The 20,641-nt window shown below is 42.9% G+C and overlaps 1 protein-coding gene across 1 annotated transcript in view; it reads left to right on the top strand.

Moving 5' to 3' along the window:
* Window positions 1–20,641, top strand: part of LOC143017660 (uncharacterized) — a 218,543-nt gene that overhangs the window by 7,218 nt on the left and 190,684 nt on the right. The window lies entirely within an intron of this gene.

The following is a 20,641-nucleotide window of genomic DNA, read 5'->3' as shown; positions in this document are numbered from 1 at the left end:
AATCCCACTTGTATACATACTACCAATGGCAAATCATGGCGGGGATGGGTTGAGTATAAAGGTGTCATATATGTGTGTGTATATATATATATATATATATATATATGTGTGTGTGTGTGTGTGTGTGTATGTGTGTATATATATATGTATATATATATATATATATATATATATATATTGTGTGTGTGTGTATAATTTTATCAACCAAATTAACTTGATTCAATTTTAATTCTTTGCAAACACGATCGAGACTAACAGGAGTATGTAGCTCCTCTTAGTCTCTTTCGTGTTTGCAAGGAATTAAGATTTAATCAAGTTAATAAATTGATAAGATATCTGTGTACTGGCGACCATTCACTATCTTTTAATGTATATGTATGTATATATATATATATATATATATATATATATATATATATATATATATATATGTGTATATAATGTGTGTGCGATTTATTGATTGATTTATTTATCTTTAGCGACAAAAGTCTGTTCTACCCCGTGGGGAGAGACCGCAGAAATGATGAACATTCATTTTTTAGTGAAGGTTAGTCCCCAATCCTTAATGGGGATTGGGGTGGACAGCAGGGATTTCACTCTGAAGTGATTTTTCGATAAGCCCCTCCTCCCCTCCCCCTCCCCCAAAAAAGAAAACATACAATATATGTCACACAGAAAAACTATCTAGCTCCTTCACTTGGTTGGTGAGCTTTGTGTAATACATGATTGCGAGCTGTAGACGATTTTATTGATCGCCTCGAAGGACTCCCGGTCTTGAAATGGCCGAATGGAATCGATCGGGGCTGGGGTGGGTGGGGAGGAGATCTGTCTCCGGCCACGTGGATGAAGGTCACGAGTGGGCGGATGGTGGGGGGTGAGGGTCGGTGTTGTGGGGTCAGGATGGGGCTCTGGGAGTTGAGGGTGAGGATTGGGGATAGGTATGGGGAAAGCTCTGGGGGTGAAGGATCGGGGTTAGGGGGTGAGGATTGGGGGTTAGGGGATGAGGGTGTGAGGATGGGATGAGGGTGTGAGGATTGGGGATATTGATAAAGGTGTGAGGATCGGGGATCAGGGACGTGAGGAGAAGGATGAGGGGCTTGAGGATGGGGATGAGAGGGTGAGGATGGGGCTAAGGGGGTCAGGGTGGGGCTGAGGGTTGGGGTGGGGTGGGGTGGGAGGGAGTGCCTCGTTGGCGAAGCAAGTATTGGCACTGGTGTCGTCACTGACTGGACTTGATGGCTTCTGGCACGCAAAGGCTGTCTGGGTCCTTGGTCGGCGGAGCCCGTCGAGGCGGCACTGCTGCTGTTGCACAGGGGTCGTCCACGTCGTTGTGGCCCCGTGGAGGAGGTTTTGTCCCCGTTGATGAGTCCTCACAGAGGTGATACGCGGGTCTAACACCTTCATTACATAGAGGTTCTTCTTCTTCTTCCTCTTCTTCTTCTTCTTCTTCTTCTTCTTCTTCTTCTTCTTCTTCTTCTTCTTCTTCTTCTTCTTCTTCTTCTTCTTCTTCTTCTTCTTCTTCTTCTTCTTCTTCTTCTTCTTCTTCTTCTTCTTCTTCTTCTTCTTCTTCTTCTTCTTCTTCTTCTTCTTCTTCTTTCTTCTTCAAATAACTATAGGTGTCTATTGACGCTTTCACACGACCACGATCACGTGTGGAAATGTCCATAGACACCCGTGGTCATTTGAAAGCACGACATCGTGTCGTGGACGGCGAAAAGTCGATACGTGTGAAACGAACCTATGTTTCACAGCATTTGGTGGTGTGTAGTAGACTTGGTGTCTGGTGATAGAACCATAGAAAACGGTGTTACGGGGTTGTGTATCAACAAAAACGGGTCCTTCCATTTGTATTACCAAGACTATGAATGGTGTATTTATATATATATTTATTTACTCAGTTATTCTGTGTGTTTAATTTGTTATTTTGTTATTCAGTTATTTACATATTTACTTTTTATATCAAATGTTTATTTACTAATTCATTTTAATTTATTTGTTCTATTCATTTATTTACTTGTTTATTATTAATTTTTTCAGCAATTAGTGGCTTGAAACTCTTTAAAATCCGTGAACAAAATTTAGTTGAACTTGTGTCAAACTGTACAATGGTGGTACTCTCAGGGCGGTGGGCAAGGTGCAGAGATGACCCGTCATCTAGGAGGTGCTCAGATGAGAGGGAGGGTGGGGTGTGTGTGGAGTGTATTTAGGGATGAAATGGGTGGGAGTGTTTTTATGCCTTTCCCTTTTTGGCTACCTCCCTTGAAAGGGGAAAAAAGCCTTGGTATATGTATGTATGTATGTATTTATTGATTTATTTTATTTATTTATTTTTTAATTGGAGACACGCCAACAGCTGAAGAAAACAATGATGTGACAGCTACCCCTCCCCCCCACAAATCTCCTACTCCTCTCTTCCCTCCTCCTCGTCTTTCTCCTCCTCCTCTCTTCCCTCCTCTTCGTTTTCTCCTCTTCTCCCTCCTCTTTGCTTTCCTCCTCCTCCCTCCTCTCCCTCCTCGTCCTCCTCCTCCTCCTCTCCCTCCCATCTTTTCCTTTTCTCTTTTTATTTAACTTTTTTTTTCTCTCTCTTTTTCTCCATAAGTGCCCGTCCATGCTGCAGAGATGTCAGAAGTCAAGTCTTAAAGCGAGACGAGCTTTTATATTTTACACGATGGCGCTTCCATGGACTAGCAGGGGTCTGGCAGGATGTGCAGTAGCTTTAGCCGCAGATTTTTTTCTTTTTCTTTTCTTTTTCTTTTTTTTTCTTTTTTTTTTTTCTTTTCTTTTCTTTTTCGTTTATTTTTTCTTTTTCTTTTTTATTCATACATTTAATTTAATTGATTTTGTGTTATATGGAGTTATCGTTATTATCATAATCATTATAATTTTATCAGTATCATTTTCATTATTATCATTATTATTACTATTAGTGTTATTAATACTATTATTATTTTCTTTTATTTGTCTTTTTTTATATATTTATATTCTTGAGGCTGGTGAAAATAGTTGTTCTCCAGTTAGCATCTACGAAAAGGTTAACCAATTGCCGCCTCCCCCCCCCCCCGAGTGCCAAAGAGTGGGGGACCGGACAGACCAGGCCTGTGAAGGTCAGGGTGGAAGTTTGGTCTTTGTGGGCGTGACTTGAGACATTGAAGTTTGAGTACGAAGGGGGAAGGCGTCCTAATGAAAGTCGTGTGTGTGTGTGTGTGTGTATGATTCACCATGGTCTTGGACCATGTGTTGGACTCGTGATCGACATCTGTTACCCTCCCAGAAGAGACCTCAGAGCTCATATATGACCGACCTATGGGTAATGCTTGACCTTACACGCATACACACACACAACTCCCCGCCCACGAGAATTGGAGTAACGACTCGCAGCGATACTGAAATTATTTCAGCCCTGGGCGGGATTCGAACCCGGACCGCCGTAGTGGCGGCCGCGAACGCTATTACCGCGCCATCGTGTGTGTGTGCGTGTGTGATTCACCATGGACTTGGATCACGTGTTGGACTCTTGATCGCCAGCGACTTCCCTCCCGGAAGAGAGCTCAGAGCTCATACAGAGCATGTGTGTGTGTGTGTGATTCACCATGGTCTTGGATCACATGATGGACTCGTGATCGACAGCTATGTCCTTCCCGGAAAAGAGCTCATATCTCATATAGTGTGTGTGTGTGTGTGTGTGTGTGTGTGTTCTCCAAAACCTTGGCTAGTACTGCCAGCAGACGGGGCTAGGAGGAAGCCCAACTCCTACGGGTGTGGCTTGGCAGACATCTGACGGTCTCATAACCCCAGTTGCAGAGCCCGTATATCGACGACGGCGGCGGCGGCCGGCGGCCGGCCGGGTGTGGGCCTTGGCCGGCGGCTCCTGGATCCGGCGGCGCCGTAAAGCCGATGCACGCAGCTGGACAAGACCAGACTCTGCCCGGTCGATAGGTCAACCTGGGCACCACCTGCTGCACCTGCTGCACCTCTTCCTCCTCCTCTTCCTCCTCCTCTTCCTCCTCCTCTTCCTCCTCCTCCTCCTCTCTCTTCTCACATCTCCTCCTCCTCCTTCATCTCCATCTCCTTCATCTCCTTCTCCTTCGCCGCCTCCTCCTCCTCATTTTCTTCCTCTTCCTCCTCCTCTTCCTCTCCTCCTCCTTCACCTCCTTCTCCTCCTCTTCCGCCTCTTTCTCTTCCTTCACCACCACCTCTTCCTCTTCCGCTTCTTACTTCTCTTCCTCCTTTTCCTCCTCCTCCTCTTCCTCCTCCTCTTCTCCTCTTAAGCACAACCTTATTCATCGAGTTTGTCTTCTTTTCTTTTTCATTCGTTTTGTCTTTATTGCACCTTCACACACGTGTCACGCCGTTTCTTTATTTGTATTTATTGTTTATAAACTGATTTATTATCTATTTATTTACTTATTTGTACTCCATCATCTTTCCCACCTGCTCTTCACGCAAATTATGATCCCTGTGACACTGCCTCTCTCTCTCTCTCTCTCTCTCTCTCTCTCTCTCTCTCTCTCTCTCTCTTACACACGCACGCACACACACACACACACACACACACACACACACACACGTTTATCTACCCCTCTTTCCTATTTTCCAATTGTCCTCATTCTACCTGCTTTTTCTCAGCCTTCTTTCTCATTCCCCTCTCCACCTCCCTCCACGTGCTCTCCCTCCACCTGCTCTCCTTCCACCTGTTCTCCTTCCACCTGTTCTCTCTCCAATTGCTCTCCCTCCACCTGCTCTCCTTCCACCTGCTCCCATTCCTCCTGCTCCCATTCCGCCTGCTCTCCTTCCACCTGTTCTCTCTCCAACTGCTCCCCTCCATCTGCTCCCCTCCACCTGCTCTCCCCCCACCTGCTCTCCCCCATCTGCTCTCCCCCCACCTGGTCTCCTTCCTGCTCCCCCTCCATCTTCCTCTGTACCTCCCACGACTTCATTCTCGGAGACATTTCTACGTCTGCCTTTGTTCTCTTCGTCTTCCTTCCTCCCGTCCACCTCCCCCCTCCCCCGTCCCCCCTACCCCTCCCTCTCCCCCTCTCTCCCGCCCTGCTCCACCTGCCCCCCCCACACTCCTCCCCACCGGCTCCTCTTCCCTCCGCGTCCACCTGTACGCCACCTGAGCTCCTTCCGGATACGAGCCATCTGGTGAGCCATCTGTTTCCCGTGTGTTCTCGTGTTACCTTCTATATACGCCCCTCTCTGTCCCTACCCCACCTTCCTCAGTTCCCTGACCACATGTACAGTCGGCTAAACTTCTATGTCCTTGCCCTTCCTTCCTCATTATCGGTCTCTTTAGTTTCTTATTATCTGGGTATCACACATTTGCCTCCACCTCCTCCTCCTCCCTCCACCTCTTCCTCCTGCCTTTCCTCACTCTCCTCCTCCCCCTCCACTTCTTCCTACTGCCTTTCCTCACTCCCCTCCTCCCCTACTTCCTCACCCTCCTCCTGTTCTCTCTCTCCCTCACCCGCCTCCTCTCTTCTTCGCCTTTCTTCCCTTCCCACTCCTCCTCCTCCTCCACCTCCTCTTCCTCTTCCTCTTCCTCCTACTGCCTTTCCTCACACTCCTCCGTCTCCTTCACCCCTACTTCCTCTACCTCTCCCTCCTCCTCGCCTTTTCTCCTAGTCTCCTCTTCTCGTTCTTCCTCACCCTCCTCTCTTCTCCTGTTTTCCCTTTCCACTCCTCCTCTTCCTACTGCCTTTCCTCACTCTCCTCCTCCCCTACTTCCTCTTCCTCATCCTTCTCCTGTCCTCTTTTCCTCTCCACTTCTCTCCCTCACCCGCCTCCTCTCCTCTTCTCCTGTCTTACCTTCCAACTCCTCCTCCCCCTCCTCCTCCTCCTCCTCCTCCTCCTCCTCCCCCCTCCCCTCCTCCTCTTGCCTTTCCTCACTCTCCTCCGTCTCCTTCACCCCTACTTCCTCTACCTCACCCTCCTCCTCGCCTCTTCTAGTCTCCTCTTCTTTTTCCTCCTCACCCTCCTCTCTTCCCCTGTATTCCCTTCCCACTCCTCCACTTCGTCATTTCTCCCTCCAACTCCTTTCGTTCCTCCACCCGCGTGCTCCACTCCTCCATTCATCTCCACCTGTCCCTCTCCTTCTTCCTCCCCTTAGACCCCCGCCTACTGTCCCCTCTCCCTAGGGACAAATACCTGCTTAGAAACTTGATTAGATTTGCAGTGGTCATAAAGTCTTCCGAGGTGGAAATATATATATATATATATATATATATATATATATATATATATATATATATATATATAAATATATATATATATATATATGTTGTGGCGACTTGCAGAACGAACGTTTTGTAGACTATTAATACGTGTATTCGTTTTATTTATTTATTCGTTTATTTGGAGGTGGGGCTACAGCAGTTCCAGCAATGCAGGCATGACGTGCATTGCTCCTGTAACCCCCTCAGGCGTGTTGCAGAAATGTTGCATTAGTTCGCTTGCAACTCTTTGCCCGTGTTGCGAAATGTTGCATGTTTGCACGGCGAAGTTCCTCCGGGTGTCGTGGTTCAGCGGTAAAGAGCGCGCGTCCGGCAGACGCATAGAACCACGGGTTCGAGTCCTGACCACAGTGCAAAGGTTAGGATAGGTTTGGTTCACTCTGAGGGCTGTTCTCACCCGTCCCAGCCACAAAAAAAATAATTAAAAATATATAAATAAATAGATAGATAAATAAATAAAAATGTCTCTTGGTAAAGAATCATCGTTTCCCAGACCCCAAACATGTATGGACAGTATGTATGTATTCATGTATGTATTTACAACTATGTGATTAAAGCGGATTATTAGTTTGGTTTGCTCAGAGAGCTACACCTTATCTTAACAGTTGGCTAAATTAAATACACTTGTGTTTGTGTGTTATAAGAATCTCTAATATTGCGGTGTTTGGCAACTCCGGTACTTTTGTAATGTTTCTGATATATGCCTTGCAGTCATCATGCAATTACTTACAAGTTGGGGTTTCCTTGCCCTCTGATTCATGTTCAAGTATGTGCTTACACGCGCCAATACACACACACACACACACACACACACACACACACACACACACACACACACAGTCACATTGAGCTGAATGAAGTTGTTTGTCATTATCTTGTAGTAATATTACCTCAGGTACACACCGTACATGCAATCTAACCAAGCCGAAAAAAGAAGAAAAATCGAAAATAATATAAGATAAAAGTGAGGGAGGGGGAACGTTTAGAGGCTGTATCAATCTTTTGGGGATAGATGGGTGGTAATGCACGGGATCATTAAAACACTGCGACATGCGTATAGAAGAACAACTGAATGAAATCTTATGGTTATAACTGAGACAGGGAGGAGTGGAGGAGACACTATGTCGGGCTAATTTTCTTTTTGTTATTCTTCTCTCTCTCTCTCTCTCTCTCTCTCTCTCTCTCTCTCTCTCTCTCTCTCTCTCTCTCTCTCTCTCTCTCTCTCTCTCTCTCTCTCTCTCTCTCTCTCTCTCTCTCTCTCTCTCTCTCTCTCATCTCGCTTGTTTCATTAGGTAGAGGCACTTGTCTGCTGTGTTTATATTTGTTTTTGCGGACTCCCTGCGCTGTGTGTGTTGGGGGGGGGTAGTGTTTGCGCGCTCAACCGCTGTGTTTGCACGTGTTTGCTTATCTAGGGCTAGATTTACGCGGTGTTTGTGTGTGTGTATGTGTATGTACGGTCTTGGACCACGTGTTGGGCTCGTGATCGATAGCCATTAGCCTCAAGGATGAAACCTCAGAGGTCATACAATATGTGTCCCGATTTATGGGAAAGGCTGCACGGTGCACACACACACACACACACACACACACACACACACACACACACACACACACACACACACACACACACACACACACACACACACACACACACACACACACACACGTACATACATACACACATACACACACAAAACGTTGCCCACCGGAGTTGGAGTGCCGGCTCGCAGTGCAGATATACCGATTTTGTTTTTGCCCTGGGTGGGACTCGAACTCGGATCGCTCAATTAGCGATTGCACCTTCGAGCTGTGTGTGTGTGCGTGTGTGTATGTATATGTATGTGTGTGTGCTTGAAATTTCGGAAAGATTTTGTGTGACTAAGAAGGGAGTAAAACATGAGACTATCGGAAAATTCCTTATTAAGTGAAAATAACATTTCTGAAATGTTCCTTCAAAAGCATTCCCCTCTTCGTCGTCTTCGCATTCTCGTCTGTGGAAAATTTCTTAAAGACTTTTTTTTCTCCAGACAGTATTGTCTTGAAGTCTGTGAGACGTCTGCTGTTCTCGCAGCTGGTACTATCGACGCTGCTGTTGCCGCTGCTGGGGTGTAAACACCAGCTGTGCACCAGCTTTTGGAAGCTGATTTGTCATTGCTTTTGAAAACTGGAATGTTGTTTTCGAAGTATTGTCAGGGCGTTGTCAATATTGTGTCGCTGAAGTCTCATTATCGTGACACCTCGTCACACGTCACTGACATCGTTTGTCGCCGTTGTCAGACCTGTCATCACGTCACGCTTCGTCGTCACAGTGTCGTCACGTTTGTAAGAATTTTTGGTATTTATTCCCTTGCATACCTGATGGTCCTTTTTATTATTATTTTGGTTGTCGGCTGGCGGTTTCTCCGTTTGCATGGCAATACCTCGCAGTTCATAAAAAAAAAAAAAAATCCCAAACTGAACTGCCACCCGATTTTTTTATTCTGGCTAATGCTAGGCGATTGAATTCTTTTTTAAGGTTTTTTAGTCTGGGTCCACTCTTGGTATCCTAAAGTCTCATATGAGTTTTCGTGAAGATCTGAAAAAGGATTAAACAGAATAATGTTTAAGTTATAACACAGTTGGAGTTTCTTCTGAGCCAACCACCTTTTATTTTATTTTATTTTTATTATATTTTTATGATTTTTTTTCTTCTTCCTCCAGAAGCCGTCGCCAAATTATTCAGAAGAAGGTACTCTTTCCCCAGCGCACTAATAATGCAAAGGCTCTCGGGCGCTTCCTGGCCGCTTATGACTGCTCGTAAACTCACTCATGTGTGTAACACAAGCCTCGGTAACATAACCTACTCAGATTAGAAAGTTTATATATATATATATATATATATATATATATATATATATTTAACACGCACACGAGTATATATGTATCTTAGTATATATAAGTTAACCCACCCTTTGTAAAGTCACGCTGAAGAGGATCACAGTGATCACAATATACTTATGTTCAATTAACTTTTTCTCTGATAGTGGGGTATTTAGTCAAATATATGTATATATATATATATATATATATATATATATATATATATATATATATATATATATATAAGTGTGTGTGTTGGAAAAGGGTTCATGCTCGGAGCGGTAGGGCTGTCATAGGGGAATGGAAAAAGTAGGGGGGTCATGGTGGAAGGGGGAGAACGGGGGGTTGGGTAAGGGGGATGGGGGATAAGGGGTTCTTAAGGGGAGGCAGGGGGCATCATAGGGGAGGGAGATAAGTGGGTCGTGAGGGGAGGCGGGGGGAGATAGGGGAGGGGAGGGTAGTGGAATTGTTTATTCTGGTGGAAATTGGCTGTTTAAGACTTGATGCGGTTGTCAACTTTCTGATTGTTTAGCAATTCGCGATTGCGAACAGTTCGGGGAATTAGCGATTTCCCCCTTCCTCTCCCCACTCCCGCTCCCCGCTCTCCCCTTCCTCGCTCTGCCTCTTCTCTCCCCTCCCACGCTACCCGCTCTCCCTCTCTCCCTCTCTCCGTCTCCACCCTCTCTTTCTCCCCCGCTCCCCTCTCTTCCTCCCCCGCTCCCCTCTCTCCCTCCCCCACTCCCCTCTCTCCCTCCTCAGCTCCCCTCTCCCCCCTCTCCCGTTTCCTCCTCTCCCGTTCCCCCTCTCCCCCTTTCCCCCTGCCCTCTCTCCCCTCCTCTCTCTGCCCCCCCCCCCATCTCTCAATCGATTAGCGTCTGTTTGCGGTGTGTATGTGATGTGGTTCCCCCGCTATCGTCGTATTGGTAAATGTTTAAGGCTTTCTTATTGGTTGTTTAGGCCACTGATTTTTTCTCCTCTTCCTTCACCTCCTCTTCTTCCTCTTCCTCTTCTTCGTCCTCTTCCTCTTCTTCCTCCTTTTCTTCTTCCTCTTCTTCCTCATTTTCTTCTTTTTGGTCTTCCTTTTCCTTTTCTTCTTCCTCTTCTTCCTCATCTCCTTTTTCATCATCTTTTTCCTTTTCTTCCTCTTCTACTTTTTTTCTTTTCCTTCTCCACTTTCTAGTTTTCCCCTCTTTTCTTCTTTTTTGGAATAACAAACAAAAAAAGAAATGTTGAAAATTGGAGAAGGCACTGTATGATCACCCCAATCCCCGTTCTGTTTCCCACTCTCTTAATCATGTTTTGATTTCGTCGAAAACGGAACCCAGCTCATTGGAAGTAGGTGTATAGTGGTTGAGTACTGTCAATTGTATTCAAAATTACTTTTGTCGAAAACTCTACGTAAACAATTTGCCTCGAAATGACAAATTGACAAAAGGAGATTGGGACACATGCCTTATTTGGTGAACCTGCGCGCGCGCGCGCACACACACACACACACACACACACACACACACACACACACACACACACACACACACACAGTCCGACAAACACAGTGAGGCACTGAATAAGTTTGGACAGGACCTAATGCTGCACCCACGTCACCGTCACTTCCTCCCACCTAACACCACACCCACCCGCCATGCAACTCGGCATTCAAACAAAATCAAGCCCATCAGAGCGCCGAGGACTGACCGATACAAGAACAGTGCCATTCCATCCATTGTCCGCACAATAAACTCATTATAAATTTTAGACTAAGCATATCACTCTAATAATTACTATATTACTCATAAAAGTGCCCAATTGTATTATTGTCAGTGTATCACTGCTATCTCAATAAACCTATTATTATTATTATTATTATTATTATTACACACACACACACACACACACACACACACACACACACACACACACACACACACACAAAACCTACTTACCATCCAACGAACCTTCTTACACACGCACTAATTGCACCTCTTACCTACCTACCTACCTACCTGCTAACCCCACCTACTTACCTTCCAACCTGCTCATCTTCCAACCAATCTACTACCTACTAACCTACCTACCAGCTTCCAACCTACCTCTTATCTAACTACCCACCAAACCACCTACCTGCTGACCCAACTATTTACCTGCCTACCTACCTACCGACCTACCTACCTACCGACCTACCTACCTACCGACCTACCTACCTACCGACCTACCTACCTACCTATTCTCTTACTGACCTACCTTCCTACTCTCTTACCGACCTACCTTCCTACCGATCTACCGACCTATCTTCCTACAGACCTACCTTCCTACCTACCTACTTTCCTTCCCACCAGTCTACCTACCTACCTTCCCACCTACCAACCTACCTACCTTCCCGCCTACCTATTCACATATCTTCCTACCTACCTACGATCCTACCGAACGTACCTATCATCCAACCAGCCTACCTACCTTTCTCACCGACCTACCTTCCTACCGACCGACCTACCTACCTACCTTTCTTACCGACCTACCTGCTTACCTTCCTGCCTACCTACCTATCTTCCTACCGACCTACCTTCCTACCGACCTACCTTCCTACCGACCTAGTTGCAGTATCTTTAGGACAATTTTTTTGGGGGTGGGTGTCGAGGGGAGGGGGGCAGTTCAAGAGCGGTCATAAAAGAGATCCCCCCACCACTCCACGGGGCAGTTCTTGTGGGGAGAACTTCATGAAAAGAACACTTACGTGGATTGCTTTTAATTACCCCCCTCTCTCTCTCCTCCCTCTCTCTCTCTTCTCCCTCCCCCCTCTCTTTGTTTCTCTCTCTTTCCCCCCTCTCTCTTTTCCCCCCCTCTCTCTCCCCTCTCTCTCTCTCTCTCTCTCTCTCTCTCTCTCTCTCTCTCTCTCTTTCTTTCTTCGGAGCTTAGATTCACAGCCCGCAGGGAAAGATAATGTTGAATGTCCTCATATGCGGACCGTATGTGGCTTACCTGGACATGCGCATGTGATACATATGTGGTTCGGCGGGATATCCGCATGCGACAAATATGTGTTTGGAGCACATATGAGACTACTAGAGGTAGTAGAGGAAGATGAGTTTACGCCAGGAGGCGCTGAGTAACTGCGGCCGAAGCCGTCACCTTTGATCTATTATGCGCTTTAGGGACTGTTGTGGCAGGTAATTACAGTCCCTGAAGGGAATCGGAGAAGAGCACAAAAAAAAAAAGTGAGAAATAGATAAGAGAGCTTGGTTTTTTTTGGTCCGTTTTTCTCTTTTTATTTTTATTTGTATTTTTATTTTTATGTATTTTTACTTTCTACACTGAATAAAAGGGACCACCCCTCTGGTTGCACGTTTTGCCAAAAACCTTCGGTGGTTCGTCGGTAATTGACCAATTCGTTCGTTTTTATTTTTATTTTTTTATTTATTGTGTGTGTGTGTGTGTGTGTGTGTGCACGCGTGTGTGTGCACACGTGTGTGCCTTTGTTTCTAGAGGTCCCATCATCTCCAACCCTCGATTGGTCGGAAGTTAGTGGTGATGTTTTTGTTGTTAGGCTCTCTCAGCATTCAAAATCTCTCTGTCTCTCTCTCTCTCTCTCTCTCTCTCTCTCTCTCTCTCTCTCTCTCTCTCACTCTCTCTCTCTATCCCTCTCTGCCTTTGAAGTCTGAGGGTCTCTTTTTCTCTCTCTTTCTCTCTCTTTCTCTATCTTTTTCTTTGTCTATCTCTGTCTTTGTCTCCATGACGGAGGGATCTCTCTTTGTCTCTCTCTCTCTCCCTCTCCCTCTCCCTCTCCCTCTCCCTCTCTCTCACAGTGAGTTCCATTGTGAAAGTAAGTCTATAGAAAACTTCCACTTCATAACAATATCGGATTAAATAGATAAACAAGTGAATAGATGAAATGAAATAAATTGAATTAGATAAATGAAATAAATGAAATGAAAGGATAAATTGATAAATAGATAAATGAATAAAAAGAGGGTTTCTCCAAGTGAATTTAAAAAATTCACATCGTATTACATTTAATTGCCTTGACTGGAAGCATGTTTCTATGGACTTCAATGTAAAATCTACGTCCGACACCTCGAGGCTGTTATTTCTTGCACGGGGAATAATAGTAATCAAATTTAGTGTAAAATAACCACATTTCTTTTAGTCAACTTGTAAAATCTTTCCCCTTGAGTATCGACGTTTTTACTAAGAGAATAGATTTAAAAAAATTAAGCGGCTTTTGTATGATTTTTTTTATTGAAATGTATTAATAGAAAATACAAAACGCGCGCGCGCACACACACACACACACACACACACACACACACACACACACACACACACACACACACACACACACACTTACACTCTCGTTCGCGACAGCTGCTGCAGCGGTCCGAGTTTGAATCCCGTCCAGGGTTTAAATAATTTCAGTATCATTGCGCTGCGAGTCGTTACTCCAACTCACGTGGGCGGGGAGTTTGGGGTGTCCGTGCATGTAAGGTCACAGCGTTACCCATAGATCGGTCATATATGAGCTCTGAGCTCTCGTCCGGGAGGGAAATAGCTGTCGATCACGAGTCCAACACGTGATCCAAGACCATGGTGAATCACATATATACGCGCGCACACACACACACACACACATATACACACACACACACACACACACACACACACACACACACACACACATATACGTTTAAGTGCGCAAAGTACCCTAGGGATATAAGTTCGTCCCTAAGTACTACTGTATGCAAATGAAGTTTTTTTCACATTATTTAATCATATGTTTGTCAATTAGATTTTTTTTTGTAAAACAACGTGATGATGGTTCAGACATGGACAAATATTTTTTGAAACGTCCTGAAGAGGCTGTTATGCAAAAGAGAGAGAGTGAGAGAGAGAGAAAGTGCCTCATATAAGGTACATTCTCTACAGCGTTCCAGCTGCAATAAAAAGTATTTTCTTGATTAAGAAAATAATTCTCTGCAGTGATCGCAACATTTGCTTGGCGAGAACTCTTCTTCAGTCTCCCGGGAAAGGATGGAAGGTTTTTTATACATTCGGGAACATACGGGAGGGGACGTGGGTAGGCCGGCTGGATGTCCGTAGGTCTGGGAGTTTCCGGAAGTTCAGGAAGAAGAGGAGGGAGTAATATTTTTATTTAAATTTATTTATTCATTTATTTATTTTCTACGTTTGTGGGCTAAAATATTTGCCATGTGAAGATTTTGAAAAAAATGTGTATAAATGAATAAATAGAAATAAGAATTGATTAAACGAATATCTAAAAATAATGATAACGATAATACAATGAAAGATAATGTTAGTGATAACATATGATAATAGAGATAAATAGAAATAAGAATTGAAACATAACTAAAAATAATTGTGTAATATAATAATAAAAAAATGTTAGTGATAACATATGATAATATAGATACATATAAATAAGAATTAAACAGAACTAAAAATAATCATAACGATAACATAATAAAAAATAATGTTAGTGATAATATAATGATAGTGATGATATGACGATGATTATTATTATAATAATTTCAGTAATAAATATGATAATTATGACAATAATAAATACAAGGCTATTCATGTATGCAATTCACCAGAGATATTTAGCCACATCCATCATAATATGTGGTCCCTCTTTTGAAACTATATGGGGTCTCCTTGAAACCCAACGACCCCTCCCCCCCAGGGCCGGGGGTCGAGGGGGGGGGAGGTGCATGCATGAAAGAAATGGGATATTGCCAATTCATATTTTGTGTATTTTCGAGCACACATTTTTATTTGCATGGAAATGATCATTTTTCTAAGCGGCTACAAATATTTTTGTTTTATACGATACAACTGCAATGCGTATGCGTTTTGTAAATAGATGTGAATAGTAGAATTTATCTATATTTCATATATATATATATATATATATATATATATATATGTGTGTGTATGAGTGTGTGTGTGTGTGCATAGAATTTACAAGTCAGAGAAGGCATGATAGTATTATATAAAAATAAATAGGTAAATATAATTTATACTTTTTTCTGATAACGACTGTGAAAGTTAGTTTTTTTTCGAGCCACAGGAATCAGATAAGTAAATAGATAAACAACATAAAAATAAATTATTAATTCAATGACATACAAAAGACTATAGATAGAGTTTATGAGTCAGAGGACTCAGAATAGATAAGAAAAATTATATATATATATATATATATATATATATATATATATATATATATATATATGTATATAAAATAGGTATCACATATATATATATATATATATATATATATATGTAATATATATAGAATATAAAATAGTGAAATCCATAATTATGTATAATAGTGAATAGAATATAAAAAGTGAAATCCATAATGATGTATAATAGTAATTATAATAATAATGTATAATAATGAAGAAGAAAAAACAAAAACAAACGAAAACCATGAAAATTGAGAATATCTTCTTGGAAGGATGCATAAATTCTCTGTCGGGCTCCACTTATCTGTCCAGTTGGCCGCACAGAGTAAATCTTCATATTATTGTGTGCCGGGAAATAACTAAAGAAGAATGGGAAAAGACAGTATGAAAAATAACTTTGTTTATTTTTTTAATATTTCTCTCTTTCTCTCTCTCTTTCTCTCTCTTTTCAGTATAAGAGGCAGATGAAAGACCTTTTGGTCCATAAGAAGGTTGGATGAAATATATATAATATATTATATATATATATATATATATATATATATATATATATATATATATTATATAATGTATTTGTTGTAGACAGACAAGATGAAATGATACTGCTGTTTCTTCGTTGTTTAACCTTTTGTTTAGAACTTGTGTGTCTCTAATATTTTTATTATAAATTAGAAAGTAAACCTGGAAACGGTATTATCATTTAATCTCGTACGTCTGCAAGAAAATATTCTTCCTGGGTACATTAATATATACATGGACTGTATATATATATATACACTGTATATGTATATAAAAGATTTCCCAGGTCAGAATAGACATGGTAATCGGTTCCGGAGGGAGATTTGGTCGCGGAATAGCATCCGGAATTCGTCCCGGTAGTGACATTTCGTCCGGAGACCAGTCTTCGGGAACAGGAGAGGAGGAGGAGGACGACGACCCGGACAGAGAAATCTCCTTCCGGATGCGTCCGGATTTCAAGAAGAAGACAAGTATGACGGATGGTAGGGAGAGGGCCGTGGGAAGGAGGGGGAGATGGTAAAAAAGGAGGAGAAGGAATGAAGTGAAGGAATAGCAGAAGAAACGAAGATGTCGACGAAGTGGAAAAGAAGATTAAGACGTGAAGAAGACGAAGAACAAGAAAGAATAAAAGGAAGAGATGAGACTTAGAAGGAGGCTTAACACAGAGAAAAGAGAGAAAGAGAGATGGGGGTTGATAAAGAAGAGAAAATTAGGTAGGAATGAGAAATGCAATGGACACAGGACGAGGCAACAGAAGAGATGATATACAATATGTCATTTATTTTCAGTAACAATAACTAAGTTGGGTAACCAATAACGATACAAGAGAATCCTAGATCCCATAGGATGTCTGGTATTGAGTGGACAGGTAGTGGTGTTGAACGTATAGACAGTATCGCCATTGTCTCGTAGACAATACTTATTGAATATGCAGGCAGAGCAAGTCCAGCAAGACGAGCAGAAGACGTGAAATGACTTCACTTCTAAACACTACACCAATTAGCATCATGTGAGAGGCTGTACCAAACATATATTCTCATGTAGTGTATTAACGACATGCGTAGATTACGAGGTCGTAAGAGACTTGTTTACATTGTAAAGTTACGACCCCCGAAGACTTGGATCTCCAACAGATCCCCAAAAGGACTTGATCCACTTTAGTACTCATGAGTGGAAGCAGCATTGGAGGATGGAGTGAGGGAGGGGATGAAGGAGAAGACGAGGAGACATGGGTACAGTTGGGGGAACAAGTTGTGCGACACATACATTGTTCCGACAAGGGTTTACAGTATGTTCGGCTACCCCCTGACAAGAGGGGAAAGGCCCATACGTATATTAGAAACAAGAGACAACCCCAAGACTATACATTCCAGTAAGTGTCACGGAACTTATTTTCCCAGCTGTATATTGGAAGGAAGAAGAGGAGGAGAACGCTACAGAGGCCAGGAAGAGGAAGAAGAGGAGGAGGTACGTGAGAGGGAGGAGGAGGAGGAGGAGGAGGAGAGCGTGACAGAGGCTTGGAGGAGGAAGAGGATGTACGTGAGAGATAGGAGGGGAGGAGGAGGAGAACGCGACAGAGGCTTGGAGGAGGAAGAGGAGTGACGTCAGGGATTGAGGAGGGAGGAGGATGGATTTTTCAGGAGAGGAAGGGAGATGATTCGGGAAATGTAGTGGAAGTGGGAGGAGGAGGGGAGGAGAAGGAGGAGGAGGAGGAAAAGGAGGTTCTTCAGATATAAAGAAAAGGGAAATGCATGAGAAGTAGAGGCTGGAGGAAGAGGAGGAGGAGGAAGAAGAGATGTATTAGACTTGTAGCAGAAATTGGGAAAAGAAGCAGAGACGAAAGGAGGAGGAGGAGGAAGAGGAGAGAAGGGTGGAAAAATACAGGAAGGACAAGAGGAGGAGGAGGAGGAGGGGGAGATAGTAATGGTGGTGATTGTGGTTGTGGGCTTCTGCATTAGAGACAGGAGGAGGAGGAGGAGGAAATGAAAAATGCACCAGAGACGGAAGGAAAGAGGAGGAGGAGGAGGAGGAGCCTTGAAGACTAAAGGAGTGAATAGGGAAATGAAGAGCAAGCGAGAGAAGAGAGAGAGAGAGGGAGGGAGGAGGGGGAGGGGGAGGGGAGGAAGAGGAGGGGTAGGGAGGGAGGGAGGGAGGGAGGAGCGTGCTAAAGTTAAAGGTGATGGTTGTGGAACCAGATGAACAACACCCAGGGCAAGGCAAGGCAAGGCAAGGCAAGCTGCTTCCCTCTTGCCTATATTTACCTTACAGTGTCTTGTTGAGACGCGGTGCTCCCCCCCCCCCTCGACAGGCTCGTATTTACTGTCGCTCTCCCCATCCCTTCTCACCCCTCTCCACTCCCCCTCCCCTTTCTCCCCTCTTCCCTTTCCCCTCTTCCCTTTCCCCTCCTACCTTCTCTTATCATGCCCTCTCCTCCCCTCGTCCTCCTTTCCTCCTCCTCCTCCCCCTCTTCTTCATCCTCCTCCTCCTCCTCCCGTCTCCCCCTCCCCTACTCCTCCTCCTCCCCTTTCTTCACCTCCTCCCCTTTCTTCACTTCCTCCTATCTTCTCCCCCCTCCCCCTACTCCCACTCCTCCTCCATTTCTTCTCTCTTCTCCTCCTACTCTCTCCTTTCTCCTCCTCCTCCCCTCTTCCTTTTCCTCCTTCTCCCCTCTCCCTTCTCCCCCTCCTCCTCCTCTCCTCCTCCTGTCCTCCTCCTCCTCCTCCTCCTCCTCCTCCTCCTCCTCCTTCTCCATCGCCTCCTCCATCGTGCACGCGATGGGCCATCCTTTGTGTGCCCGAGTTTTGTTCCCATCGGGCGTCGGGTGACTAATGTTTCCTCCTTGGAAGTCGATCCAGATGATTCCCTTTATTGGGAAAAAGTCTCTCTCGTATTCGGAAGTTTCTCTAATGTCCGGGAAAGACATACAAGAGGATTTTTGGGACCAGGGGGGGGAGGGAGGCCAGGTCCTGGTTGCCAGTGAGTAATTTATTGACAATATTGTCACTGAATAATGACAGTATTTTTGTCTGTGGATATTGACTGTCCACTTAAGGACCATACACCAGGAGGCGCTGAGTACTTGGGTGTGGATGGAGTAAGAAGGTGTAATTTATTTATTTTTATTATCATTATTTATCTATATATTTATTTGTGGGTTCGTCCGTCCTAGGATTTGAACTCGGGTCACCCAATCGGGTAAAACGAGCGCGTGGCCACCGGGCCAGCCGGGACTCTCCGAAGAGCCTAATGGAAAGTATTGAATGTCTTGGGCGTAAGTGGACATCGAAGAAGACCTTCAGGAGACGTCGATAATTTCTTTCTTCAAGAAATTTTGAGTTGAAAAGAGACTCTTGCAAGCGTCTCTTTAACCCACAAGCACGTAATGCTCCTTTAAAAGAACACAAAATTTTGTTTTTCGAATTCCATTATGCATAAGTTATTCATGCAAACTTTAATTTTCTTTGATTAATATGTAAAAAAAAAGATAATGAGCTGACTTTTGCAAGTACCTCTATTCATAAATATTTTTTCTTTTTCGTACTTATATAAGTACAAAACAACGCAAAATATGTGTCCCGGGTGTTTATCCTATGACCTGTTTGTTCGGTGTGTACATTTAGTGAATTTTATTTCCCTTGTAATTACCTTTTATTACCAATTACCCTCGGAAAGGACACATGTAGAGCCTCATTAGTGTTTTATGTTCAACACAGGCTTGAACATAATGACTCGAATTCTTAAAACCGAAAGAATCGAAATGAAAAATAAAATTAATATATACAGATATATATGAATATATAAGAAATATAAGTAATATATATATATATATATATATATGTATATATATATATAAGAGAGAGAAAATTTAATAAGAATAAATAGAAAATTATATAGAGATGTAAACAAACAATTTATTGAATAAGTGAATAAATATAAATTATAAAGTATTAAATTATAAATTAATAGTAAGTAGATAGAGATTAAAAAGGTGAAATTTATTACTGTCAGATACTTTATAAAAACAAAGGGTTGTTGAAGGATGGCAAGTGTAGTTGTAGTTGTTGTTGTTGTCACAGGGTAACTCTTGTCGTCCAGTTTATCCTGACAACATAAGGAAACGACCAGAAGGTCCTCCTTCCCACATATGTTGTGTTTGTTTCTATGCGTTCAGCCAATGGTGAACAAGTTCCCGTATATTCATTTGTATTTATTGATTTATTTATTTGTTTATTTTTATTCTTTCATTTCTAAAGAACCCTCAGTTGCAAAAAAAAAAAAAAAAAAAAAAAAAAAAAAATGGCTTTCAGAATAAAGGTTCAAGTCCCCAGCAGTGAGAATGTTAGTTCGATTAACCTTTAAGCTAGGCAAGGGGATTTTCCCCCTCTGAATGAAATCCTCTGGCGGCATGGGTGTTGTTATGGAAACCAAAATGAAAAGGGGGTTTATTTATTAATGTATATGCTTATGTGCTACCTTTACTGGGTAGTCTACAAAGTTTTACATTGTATATATATATATATATATATATATATATATATATATATATAATATGTATGTATGTATTATATGATTCATTCGAAGACTTAATATTTTCTTTCTATTTTCAGGTGAGACATAAAGTGTACTTTCAACTTTCCTTTGAAATGAGATGAATGGTGAGTACTGTTATTATTATTATTTCAATTATTACTATTTGTTTATTTTTATTTGTTTATTTTATATTATTTTGTTTATATTAAAGACGTAGTGTAAGTCTTGTGACATTTGACTCATAATATAGCATTAAAATGTTTAGAATATGCATCACCCCGGCCTCGGGCAGAAAGA

This window comes from Oratosquilla oratoria, chromosome 3, assembly GCF_046742065.1.
Source record: "Oratosquilla oratoria isolate Oo_2021 chromosome 3, ASM4674206v1, whole genome shotgun sequence".
Taxonomy (NCBI): Eukaryota; Metazoa; Arthropoda; class Malacostraca; order Stomatopoda; family Squillidae; genus Oratosquilla; species Oratosquilla oratoria.
The sequence above is the reverse complement of the archived record's forward strand: the minus strand, read 5'-3'. Positions and strand labels throughout refer to the sequence as shown.